The sequence below is a fragment of the Equus quagga genome, chromosome 14 (assembly GCF_021613505.1).
Source record: "Equus quagga isolate Etosha38 chromosome 14, UCLA_HA_Equagga_1.0, whole genome shotgun sequence".
Lineage (NCBI taxonomy): Eukaryota > Metazoa > Chordata > Mammalia > Perissodactyla > Equidae > Equus > Equus quagga.
This window is the reverse complement of record NC_060280.1, coordinates 94,167,371-94,179,475: the sequence shown is the minus strand read 5'-3', so window position 1 is coordinate 94,179,475 and position 12,105 is coordinate 94,167,371. Positions and strand designations below refer to the sequence as shown.

Below are 12,105 nucleotides of genomic sequence, written 5' to 3'. Positions count from 1 at the left end.
GTCAGGCTCTCCTTCCTTTTCACGGCTGCGTAATATTCCAGGGTGTGGATGGACACATTGTGTTTCTCCATCTCCATCCGTGGACACTCGGGTTGCCTCCACCTCTTGGCGATTGTGAATCCCGCTGCTGTGCACACGGGGGTGCAAATATCTTCGGGACCCTGCTTTCAAATCTTCTGGGTCTGTCCCCAGGAGCGGGACTGCCGGGTCACGCAGTCATCCTAGGTTTGACTTCTGAGGAACCGCCATCCTGTTCTCCACGGCGGCTGCTCCCTTTTTCATCCCCGCCACCAACACCCAGGGTCCCAACTTCTCCACGTCCTCACCGCCGCGTTATTTTCTGACGGCAGCCGCCCTAAGGGGTGTGAGCTGCGCCTTCCCCCCCCGCCCGATGTTTCATCAGAACAATATTTAACTTAAGAAACTTCGAAACGACAGCTTCCATTTACCGTCCACGCAGCATCGTGGCTGGGGGCGCGGCTCCAGAGCCCGGCGGCCAGGGTTCAAACCCCAGCTCTGCCGTTTACATGCTGTGTGGCCCCGGGCAGGTCAGCCCCCTCTCTGAGCCTCAGTTTCCTCATCTATAAAACGGGCATGGTGACAGGACTGACCTCAGAGGCCTGGGGGGTGTTAGCACGGCTCCTGGCACACAATAGGTGCTCAAGAAACACTTATGCTCATTGCTGTTGGTGGTGGTGTCATGTTAAGCACCGGACGCTGGGCCGTGTGGCTTCCAGGAACAGTTCATGACCCCCCTCCATGGCTCTAGCGGGGTTGCTGCCACATTGAGCGCATTCTGCAGATGGGGAAACTGAGGCACCGATGAGGGGCCTCGAGGGAGGACCGGGCCTGGGGCTCTCTGGCTCTGGAATCTGGCTCCAAGGTGTTGGGAACGGTTGTAGCAAGATTAATAAGGTGAGGGTCGCTCGTCCCTCACCCCCGGGGGACCAGCAGCCATTAATACCCAGCTCGCAGACGGGCAGACTGAGGCCCAGGTCCGGAGGGGACCTCAGGGCTCGTTTTCCCCAACTTTGCGACGCAGCCACTCGGGGTCCCTGTCGTCCTCACACCACGGCTGCCTCCAGCCCCACAGAGCGGCCCGAGGACCCCGCGACCCGAGCCGGGCTGTTCCGGCCTCACACTCGCTTCTCCTCCAGGATCGCCGACGCAGCGACGGCCCCAGCGTCCCTGAGCCGAAGGCCGGGGCGTCCGCCTCCCTGTCCCCTGTGTGGCCTGTGTCACCACTGCTCTGAGCGCCCCCTAGCCCGGCTCCCGCCTCCCACCCGGTCCCCAGGCCTCCGGGCCTCTGCCCCTTCCACATCCTCCTCACGGTGGCAAAGGATCTTTCTAGAACTCACATCTTCTCTGCTTCTGCTCCGCCCTAAACCAGGGTGTCCTCTCGGCGCTGCTGACATCGGGGCCGGGTCATCTTGGTGGGGCCGTCCTGGGCGCTGCGGGGGGCTGAGCAGCATCCCTGGTCCCCACCCACTTGATGCCAGGAGCACCCCCAGTGTAACAGGCACAGATGTCCCCAGACATTGTCCTGTGGCCCTTAGGGTGGAAAACCACCCCCAGCTGGAAACCTGTGCTCTAAACCCTTCTATAGCTCCCCAGTGCCCTCGGAATGAAATCCCAGCTCGCCCCCTCCCTTCCATCTCCACCTCTGGGCGTCTAGCACATGCTGTTCCCGCTGCCTGAACACTTTCCTCCTGCTCCCAGGAACCAGGTGAACCCTGAGGTCTCAGACGCCTCCTCCAGGGAGCCTTTCCAGATCTGCCCGGACCGGCTTCCCCCTGGGCACCCCCCCGCCGGTGCGGCCCCCATCAGCGCCCCGATCACCGCATCTTCTAAGCGCCTGGTTAAGCGTCCATCTTCCCCCCTGGACTGGGAGGCCCCTGCAGGGGCGGGACTGGGTCTGTCCCGGCCGCCACTGCGTCCCCATCACCGGGCATACAGTAGGAGCTCAATAAATAATAAAAACAGTGAACACCAAGCACTTGCTGTGTGCCTGGCATTGCGGTGAGAACTTAACTCGTTAATCGGCTCAACATGCCCACGAGGTGGGTGCTGTCAATACGCCCCTTATACACGTGGGGAAACTGAGGCACGGAGCACCAAGGTCATTGGCCCAGAGAGAAGCGGTGCGGCCGAGCCTGAAACCTGCTGAATCAGCCTGAGTTCTTTCCACGATAATGCAGAACTGGAACCCACGTGCTCTTTTGGGGGGTCTGGGCCACTTTGGGGCTGCCTCGCGGCCCCTGGCCTCAGTTTACCCCCTGACCCGGGGTTCCCGGAGGCCTCAGCACCTCCCCCACCCTCTCCAAGACCATCTGCTTCTCTTCGTGAAACTCGAGGCGCCCCTGCCAGAAGCCGCCCGGCGCCCGGCGTCCGGCGTCCGGAAGCGGCCCCACCACCTGCCCTGCCACCTGGCCCCCCGGAGCCACCCAGGGCAGCAGAGGGGGGGTGCCGCGGGCATGCAGGGCTCCCCCTGCAGCCCTGGGGCCACGCGTGCACGGCCCCAGGGACGGTTACAAAGCCGTGAGCGCCAGCCCACACCCATGCCGCCTGACCCCTCAACGGTCACTCAACTCTTGGCACACGGTCCCACTGCTCAGATGGGGAAACTGAGGCAGAGATGGACATTTCCTCGAGGCCACCTGACTTCATCGCCTCCCACCCTCCTGAGTCCCCCCGGACCATCCTCCTGGGGGACCCTGCCGCCTTAGTTATTATCATCACTTCGTCATAGCTTCGAATTTCCTTCTGGAACATTCCTCCCACCTGGGGCGTCTTCGGGCCGGGGAATCTGGGCTCCTCGTGGCCCCTGACTCCCCCGGGTATAAATTTTAGGGTCAGCTAGAAAGTTCCGAGAGCTCAGGTCACGCCTAGGACTTGCCCCCCGACCTCCGGGCCCCCAGCCTCCTTCCCTCACCCTCACGTTCGAGGCCAGCAAGGCCCGTGCGCTCTGCCTGCGAACGGATCCCGAATTCTGGTCCCTTCCAGGGCGGCCCCCTCGTCCAGGGGTCACCTCCGGCCTGGACCAGGGCAGCCTGTGCTCCCCGAAGCCGCCACCAGAGGGCGCCCGGGAGCCCTGAGTCGGGCCCGCCGCCTCTGCCCGCAGCCCTCCAGGCTCCCCCTCCCTCGCAGAGAAGCCGAGTCCTCCCCGCGGCCCCGCACGACCTGCCCCGTCCCCTCCCTGCCCTCCCTCCTCCCTCTCTCCCCCTCCTCCCGCTGCTCCAGCCACACGGCCTTCTCGCTGCGCCTCCAAACACGAGGCCCGTCCTGCCCCAGGGCCTTTGCACGGGCTGTGCCCCCACACCTGTCTCTTCTCTCAGATACCCACATGGCTCTCCCGAGATTTCAAGTCTCACCTCCTCCGAAAGACCCCCTGGCCACCAGCCGGGATCCGCAGCCTCCTCCCTCCCCGGGCACCCCCCCCCCCATCTGGTGTCACACACCCTTAGACTGAGAGGGGTCCTCCGACCAGCAGCCTCAGTCTCCCTCGGGAGCCGCGGGGAAGGCAGAGCCCCGGCCCCCCCAGACCTGCCCAACCGGAGCCCGCGTCTCAGCCGGATCGCGCAGGGACCCGGGGGCACAAGAATCCTGAGAGGCTCGCCTTGTGCCCGGATGTCCCCCCAGGAAGCTGCTGTCTGGACCCCCCCACCCCCCACCCCATGGTGGCTTTGGGGTCGTCACTTTCCGAGGCCCAATTCACGGCGGGCGCCAGGCTGCCCAACGCGCATGCGCACGCGCCCTCCCACCCCGCCCAGCCCGCTCTCGCTGGCCGGCTGGGGAAACTGAGGCCCCCAGAGGGAGAGCTGGGCGGACGACACGGGCCGCTGAAGAGCCTCGAGTCAGCAGCTCGGTCCCCGCGTCACACGGCCCGGGTTCCACCCCCGGCTCTGCCTCCAGCAGCCGCCACCCCCTGCCTGGGCCTCAGTTTCCCCATCGACCACCCGTGGCTGTTTCACTGCAGCGAGGGACGGAAGGCCCAACGGAAGCCACGCACGTGGGTGGCCTCCGATGTCCCCGAGGCCGGGGGCGAAAGGCGAACCCCAAAGGTGCAAAACCCCGTTATTTGCAGCGTCATCAACGGAGTCATTATTATTATTAATATTGTCACTGTCGTTGCTATTATTCAAGAAATAATAATATGTTTCAATTCGGGCGCCGGAGGACCCGGCCTCATGCTCCCCGGAATCAGTCGGCTCAGGGAGGACCCCGTCCATCTGCCACAAGCCCCTCCTGGGCCAGAGGCTGCCGGCAGCACACGGCGGGGGGCTGGCGCTCGGGTCCCTCCGGTACTGGTTCCACCAGCTCCGCTCAGGCCCTGCGCCTGCCCTGCTCTAACACCCGCCATGGCTCCCTTGTACCCGACGAGGAAGAGCCGATTTCCCCGCCTTGACGCTTAGGGAGCCTCCCGGCCTCCTCCCGCTCGCCCCCCCACCCCCCCGCCTGCCAGGCGCGCCCCGAAGCCACCAGCCCGCCCCCCGGCCCTGGCTCAGGCGGTGCCCTCTGCCCCCGGGGTCCCCGCCCCATCACCCAGACGTAGTATTGTCACTCTCCCTCCTTAAAGCCCCACAGCCAACTCCCACCCACCAGCCGAGGCCACATGTGCACGTCCCCTCCTCCAGGAAGCCTTCCCTGACGGCCCTGGCCTCCAGCCTCAGTTTCCCCGGGGCTCCCGGGAGCCACGTCTCCTCCCTCGGCAACCCAGGAGCGTCTGCGTCCGGCTCTGGCTCCCTGTGCCCGGCATCGGGAGCTCTTCATCGGATCCTTGTGTGAGCCATTATTGAGCGCCAGCTGTGTGCACCAGACACTGTTCCAGGCGTGGGGACACTGCTGTGACCAGGACAGCGGCAAAGTCCTGCCCTCGGGGGGCTCCTGGTCCCCTGGGGAGACGGGGGTGCGCACGGTGCCAGGTAACAGGGCTCGGAAACTTCTGGTAACGATGAGGAACACGACGGCCCAAATCCACAGAAAGACAGCAGTGATGGAGGAGCTGGAACCGCTCAGGGAGCAGCAGGAACGTCCCGGGGGGGCTGCCCTTCACGACGGGGACCCCGGGGACTCATCCGCTTTTCCAGACAAGACCCGGAGCCCCGAGTTTCTCGTCTGTCCAACGGGGCGCTGGAACCCGACCGGGTCCACGCGCTCGCTCTCCGTGAAGTCACCTTGCTGGGTGACCTTGGGCCAGCGGCTTGCCCTCTCTGGGCCTCTCTGCACCACGTCAGGGCCTCGGCGACGCGGGGCCAGGCTCAGAACCCCCGTTTCTCCATCTGCCACGGCGGCTCCGGTTCCACGGGAGGAGCTGCTGTCACCCGGCCGGCGTCCCCGGGCGGATCGGGTGACCGCGCAGCCGGGCCCGCGCCGTCCAGGTCCGGTTACGGCCGTGCTTCCAGCTGCCCCACAGCTGCCGCCGCCGCCCGGGCTGTCTAGGAACGGGGCCCGCAGCCGGGGGTCCCTCTCTGGCCTGGGACGCACCCAGGGCGTCCTCCCCTCCATCCTCAACCCTCCTCCCTGTGTTCTCGAATCCCGGAGCCTCAGTTTCCCCATCAGTGAACCCAGAACCCGCGTCGGGTGATCACGAGGTGCTCAGAAACGGTGCCAACTGCTGTGCAGCCTTGGGTTATAGCCTTCCCCTCTCTGGTCTTGCTTCCTCCTCTGTAAATGGCGCATGAGGACATCGGCTCCCCGGGGCAGTGGCCTGACACACAGTAGGTGCGAAGACTCGATGAAGCCCCTACTGTGCGCCAGGCACGGGCCAGCTCTTCCCGGGTGGGAACTCGCCTCCTGCCCACCCCAGCCCCGTGCGGCAGAGACCGGCACCCTCGTCCCCATGCCGCAGAAGGAACAAGCGAGGCTCAGAGAGGCGAAGCCACTTGGCCAAGGTCACACAGCACAGGAGGCTGTGGGCGAGACTGGAACCCAGGCCCGGTGGGTTGGGTCTCCTGCCTCTTGCGGACATTTGCTGAGCGCCCCCGAGGTGCCATCTGTCGCCGGGGCCTAAAGGAACATTCTGGAGCAGAGACCCAGACAGAGGCTGCCCGGTGCCCGGGCCACTCAGGGAGCAGCCAGGTGGCAGAGGCGGGACCTCGAGGCCGGGACACGGACCGGGGGGCTCCCGGGTCATTAACTGGAATCTCGGTTCGGAAACTGGGCCAAACCGGAAGCAGCAACTGGTAAGGGGGGGGTGGGGACACATTCCGGGGCATTCCGCCCCCATCGGAGGAAGCCCCAGTGTCACTGATGCCCCCAGGAGGGAGGGGACCGGGGTGGGGGCCGGGCGCCCACAGGTTCCCAAGTTGGGGGCCCCCCGGGCAGATAGACCCCGCCCTCGGCCCCAATTTGGAGGAAATTCAGAAAACGTGGGGCCCCATTTTGGGGGACACAGACGTGGTCCCCGCCCTCGGGGTCGCGGTCCGAGGGCAGAGGAGGAGTCGGTCCCCTCAGCGGGGTTCTCCCCTCCCCCAGGCTGAGCCCCCCACCCCACGGGGAGGCCACGGGGGACCCCCACGGGGGACGGCAGGGGGACAGAAGCGGGGCAGGAGGCAGGCGGGGCCCCGCCAAGCGCTGCTGGGAACGGAAGACCTGGCGAAGGAACTCGGAGAAGACAAAGGCGGGAAACAGGTCCCGGGGGGACGGCCCCGGGGTCAGAGCGGACCACAAGGCCCGTGAGTCAGGGCTCAGGAATGGCAGGCGGAGGGCGGGGGACGTGGGCCCCGGGGGAGGGGGCATGAGAACTGGGCCTCCGCGGGGCCCCCCGTTCGCCGGGGGACCTCGGGGAATCGGCCACCCCGGCCCGGGCCCCTTTTCTCCGCAGAGCTGGGGCTCCGAGCTTCAAAGCGGAGTAAGAGCGGACACTTATGGAGTGCCGACTGTGTTCCAGGCCCCGTGCCACCGGCTTTCCCGAAAGCGCTGCTGGGAGGGGTTCTTCGCGCCATTTTACAGGTGAAGAAACTGAGGCCCAGAGAGGGCGAGTGAGACGCCTGAGGTTGCACAGCGAGGAAGTGGCCGTCCTGGGATTCCAGCCCAGGCCATGGGGTACAGATGCCACCCGCCCCGGAGAAAGGGGTTCCCAGTCAGTCCCCACGTGCTCCCATCAGCGAGTCTAGAATCTTCCCCGTCCACCCGCTTCTTTCCCCTCTACCGCTGCAGCCTGGCCGGCCCCCAGCATCCTCCCCTGGACCAGCTGTGTCCCCTCTGCCCTGGTCCCCTGGCCCCCGGCTCCCATCCTCGCCCCCCGCAGTCTGTGCTCCCCGCAGCCCCCCAGGCCCTGCACGACCTGCCCCGTCCCCTCCCTGCCCTCCCTCCTCCCTCTCTCCCCCTCCTCCCTCTGCTCCAGCCACACGGTCTCCTCACTGCTCCTCCCACACCCCAGGCCTGGGCCTGCCCCAGGGCCTTTGCACATGCTGTGCCCGCTGCCTGGAATGCTCTTCCTCCAGATCTCTGCACGACCGGCTCCTCCTCATTTTCCAGGTCTCGGCTCAAATGACACCTCCTCAGAGCCACCGTCTGTGACACCAGCAGCTAAAACGGCCCCCCCTTCTCAGCTACAACACCCCGCTTACTGCCCTCAGGGCTCGAGTCATCCGGATTTATTTTTTTTCCCTGAGTAAGTCCCCCCCCAGCCAGGAGCTCGACAAAGGTAGGGCCGGGTCGGCCTCGGTCACTGAGGTCCCCAGCACCTGGCACAATGGAGGGGCTCATGGGATATCTGTCCACTGGTCACACGACAGCAAAGACCCCTCCAGCTCCCATGAGACCCGGGCTGAGGCCACAAGTCTCTGCTTTCCAAAGTTATTCCTTTTTCCAGAAAAAACCCACAAAAAGCCAGAACTATGCCCGGCATGTTGCCGGCCTCCTCTTGTTTGAACGTTTAACCCTAAGGGAGAGAGAAGAGCAGCATCCATATATTACAGAGGGGGAAACTGAGTCTCAGAGAGGGCGCGTGAGTGAGTGAAGAGATGGATCCAAACCCAGGTAAGCCTGATCCGACCAGGCAGTCTCTGAGGGCGAGAATTCAGAGTCTCGGCTCCCTGGGGCCTCTGACTCCTTGGGCTCCGGGTAAGGGAGCAGGTTCTGAAACCATCGGCAAACACGTGGCCTCCTCGGGTGAACTCCTACACATCCGTCACGGCCCTAGCAGCAATGCCCCTCCTTGGTGCATCTTCCCTGATCCCCTGGGCAGAGCCCAACCGTCCCCAGCCCATTCACTCCCTTTGTCCCGGCCCTGAGCCCACGTAGCAGAGAGGGCCACTGTCCGCCTCTGTGTCCCCTCCTCCAGCCCGGAGGCCCTTTGAGGGCCAACTAGTCACCACAGCTGAATCCTCTCTCTGGGATCACAGTGTCACCCAGCACCGGGCATGACACACGGGGGGCCCCTGGGAGCGTTTGTTGAGTGACTGATCTCCCCAACGGCCCCGGACCAGGGCGCCCCCAGGAGCCCCTGAGTACCCACAATCCTCCGGGCTCCTGCAGTCGGGAAGTTCTCTCCTAGGTCGGCCTTTGGACGGCAGGCTCGGCCGGGGCCAAGGTGGATCCTGGGAAATGTAGTCCTCACTAGGCTGGGCCTTCCTCCCAGCAGGTCCTGGGGCGGCCACCTTTGGTCCCCAGGGCCAGACAGCGAAGGGTCACAGAGGGCAGCTGGGGGGAGGCCCCGTCTCCCTGCCCGGGGGGACGGAGGAGGGGTCCCCCACCTCCCGCGTCCCCTCCTGATGCCACTTTCTCTGGACGTCCCCAAAGGACAGGGGACAAACAACCTGGACAGTAAAGGAGAATCATATGGCTTAGGCCGCACACTGAGCCTACGCCGTCCGCCACACTGGGGGTGTTGAGGCCGCCTCGAGCCTCAGTTTCTCTTTTTCCACTCAACACGGCCGTCCCCACAGTCCACCCGCATCCCCGCTGGGTCTTAGAGGAGGATCAGTCTGGGGGTCCACGGCCCCTTCAATGGCTTAGAACTTCAGAATGATGGGATCTTAAACGTGACAGTTCAGAAAACCCACAACCCCTGGAAATTTCAAAGAAATCTGGATGGTCACCTGGGCCTGATGGGGATCAGAATGATTCTTCCAGGATTCTGGAAAGATGGCTGTCCAACCTCACTTGCTTGCCTCCAAGGATGGGAGGCTCAGCACCTCTCTGAGCAGCTCGCTTGGTTTCCAGGAGCCTGTCTCTGTGGCCGCTGCAGGTCTGAAGCATTGCCCATTCCCTCCTCTGCTCTAAAACCTTCCATGGCTCCCTATTGCCCTTGGGATAAAGCCCGCTCCTCAGCCTGGCGTTCTCGGCCCCTACCCACCTCTCAGGCTTAAATGCTCACTGTCTCCCATCCTTAAAACAGCCCAGCCACTCAGCGCTCCCCCAGCACACCCTGCCGTGGCTATCCTTGCCACTCCCGCCATCTGGAGTCCCTGTCCCCTCTCTCCTCCTGGCAACATGCTTCTCAGCCTTCAAGCCCAGTGCCGGCACCCCCTCCTCCAGGCAGCCCTCCCTGCCTCCCCCTCTCCTGCCTCCGCCCGAGGCCTCTCCGGGCCCCCAGCATCGCCCATCACAGGACAGGGCCACACCCCGGGGCCGGCCAGGGACGCCTCCTTCCCAGGAGACGGGCAGCGGCCAGCACGTCCTTCAGCCCCTGGGGACCCAGCTCACCTGGCCCGCCGCTGACGTCAGGGTTACCTTGCCAAGGACACTTGGGTTTCTCTCTCCTGGGCCAGCCCCCGGGAACCCAGCAAGGCCCGTCCCAAGGCCGGGCCACACTGCGGGCGCCAACCCCCCACAGCGCCCATCTCCAGAACCTTCCGTGCCCCGTGGACAGCCCGGAGCCCAGAGGAGGAACGGCTCCTCCCAGGGGACAAATTCCCTCTCACCTCACAGCACAGGAGGCGACAGGACCCTGAGGACCCACGGGCCACGGAGGGAGGGGTAACAAACAGGTCCAGGGTGTTCTCGGGTGACTTCTCTCTCTGCCTCGTCTCCCTCCACTCAGGTCCTGAAACCAAGAGCTCCTCCCGGGGTGACCACAGCCCAGAGAGGGCTAGCGACCGGGCTGAGGCCACACAGTGGCGTCCTGCCCTCAGTCCCCTTCTGTGCCCTCTAAGCCCAATTTTAGGGGGGCCGAGGGGCGGGGCGTTAGAGCTCCAGGCCCAATTTCTGCCCAGCCCAGGCCCAAGCAGCCCCAGGGACGGAGGGGCCTGGCTCCCCTCTTTGCCCCCTCTGCCGCCTGCCTGGGCCTCAGTTTCCCCATCTGCTCTTAGGACGGACACACTACAGTTTAATGCAGTTTCTGCCAGGCTGCCACCCACCCACCACCCAAGGGGGTCTCCTAGGGGCCACCGTGACCCCCAGCTGCCACTTTCCCCTCCCGGGCCAGCCCTGACCCCGCTCACGACCCCCAGCCATCCACCCACATCCTGTACTCGCTCTAAATCGGGTTGACCGCCATTGTCCAGGAACACCCCAAATTTCACCCCTAAAAGAAACCGTGTCGGCCAGGATGTGGGCCAGGGGCTGGGGGCTGCGTGAGGCCATGGGGGAGGGGGTGTCCCAGGGGGGCTGACTTTTATTTTGGAGAGGGGATTTGGATCCCTTGAGAAGGAACCCAGAAAAATAAGAAGGGATGCAATTTTGCAAATAGAGTGGGGGGCAAGGGGGGCCTTCTGGAGCACCAGCCATTAGGCCCCTGTTCCCCCAAAGCTTGAGGGCCCCCCTCCTAACGCAAGCCCAGGTCCCCTCCAGCCTGGGGGGTCAAAGCTGACAACCTCAGGGGGAGGCTGCCAAGAGCTCAGCCCTAAAGGGCCACACAGGGGCTGAGGGTCTATGACCCGCCCCCAGCCCCGGGACTCCAGCTCCAGCGTCTACACGTCCCGGGCAGGGGCAGGGCCGGGGGTTCCCACCAGCAGCGCCCCCTCTGGGAGGCGCCCCAAACTCGGAGGGCGCCCGGAGGCGGAGAGCAGGACAGGGGGGCACGTGACCCCCGCCCCGGGGACCAATCAGCGCCCGCAGGAGGGGGGCCCCACTCTGCGCCCCCCACCCCGCCCGGCGCGCACGGAGAGAGACGCTTTCTTTGTCCCTTTGTCAGCTCTTGGGGGGCTCCGAACCCCCGGGCCCCCCCTGCAGAGGCGGATCCGGCCTGGCCGGCCCTCCCCCCGCCCCCCGCTGCCGCTCCCCGGGGGCTCGGGCCCTGGACTCGTTCCGGGCCGGCGTGAGCCTGGAGAGGGCTCCGGGGTGCCCAAGGCGCGGCGGCTGGAGCGCGGAGTGGGGCGGAGGGGCCTCGCCGCGCCGGGACCACCTCAGCAGCCCGGGGTCGGCCCGGACTTAGCTCTCAGGGCCCCGCCCCCCAACACCACCCCCAGCCCCGGCCAGCAGGCCCCCTGCCTGCCCTGAACCCCCCACCTGGGCCCCAATCCAGCTCCCCAGCGGCGCAGCCGCGAGCCCCCATCATTGTGCCTCCCACGGCCCCCCCCAGGACAAAATCGCCACCCGCTGCGGTGCCGCCAGCACCCCCATTATAGTCGCACATCCAGGCCCCCAGTCCACGATCCAGGGGCCCCCCCTCGGCTGCGGTGCCATGAGACACCCCCATGATGGAGCCTCATTCAGCGCCCCAGGCCCAAATCGAGCCCCGGAAAGGCGCTGTTACCGGAGCCCCATCACACCGCTCCAGACAGCGACCCCCCCAAATGCAGCCCCCTCCCCAGCTGCGTGGCCCACAGAGCCTGGCCTTAGAGCGCTCGAACCCCCACCTCCCCGGCCCCAAATCCATCGCCCTCTCGCTGGTGGGGCCCTCGGGGCCCCCACCCGAGCGCCCGACCCGGCCACCGCAGCCGACAATTGGGGCCCCCAGCTGCGTGCCGACAGACCCCCCCGCCCAACGGCGAGCACCTCCCCCCACCCCCAGCCCCTCGCAGACGCCCCGGGGCGCTTACCTCGGAGCCGCGGGCGCCGCGAGTGCGCGGGAGGGAGCGCGAGGGCGGAGGGCGCGGGCGGGGGGCCGTGCGCGCACCTGTCCCGCCGGCCGCTCAGCCCGGCATCCCGGGGGGGGGCGCTGGGGGCGCGCGCTCTCCCCGCCCCCGGGCCCGCGGCGCTGCGCGGGGGAGGGGGCTC

At 66.1% G+C, this 12,105-nt stretch overlaps 1 protein-coding gene across 1 annotated transcript in view; it reads right to left on the bottom strand.

The window, feature by feature from the left end:
• The window catches only part of SEMA6B (semaphorin 6B), a 24,233-nt gene extending 12,134 nt beyond the window's left edge, over positions 1-12,099 (bottom strand). The window contains exon 1 of the mRNA XM_046684627.1: positions 11,928-12,099. The gene's annotated coding sequence lies outside the window, so the exon portion shown is untranslated. The remainder of the gene's footprint in view (positions 1-11,927) is intronic.
• Between the last annotated feature and the right edge of the window lie 6 nt (positions 12,100-12,105).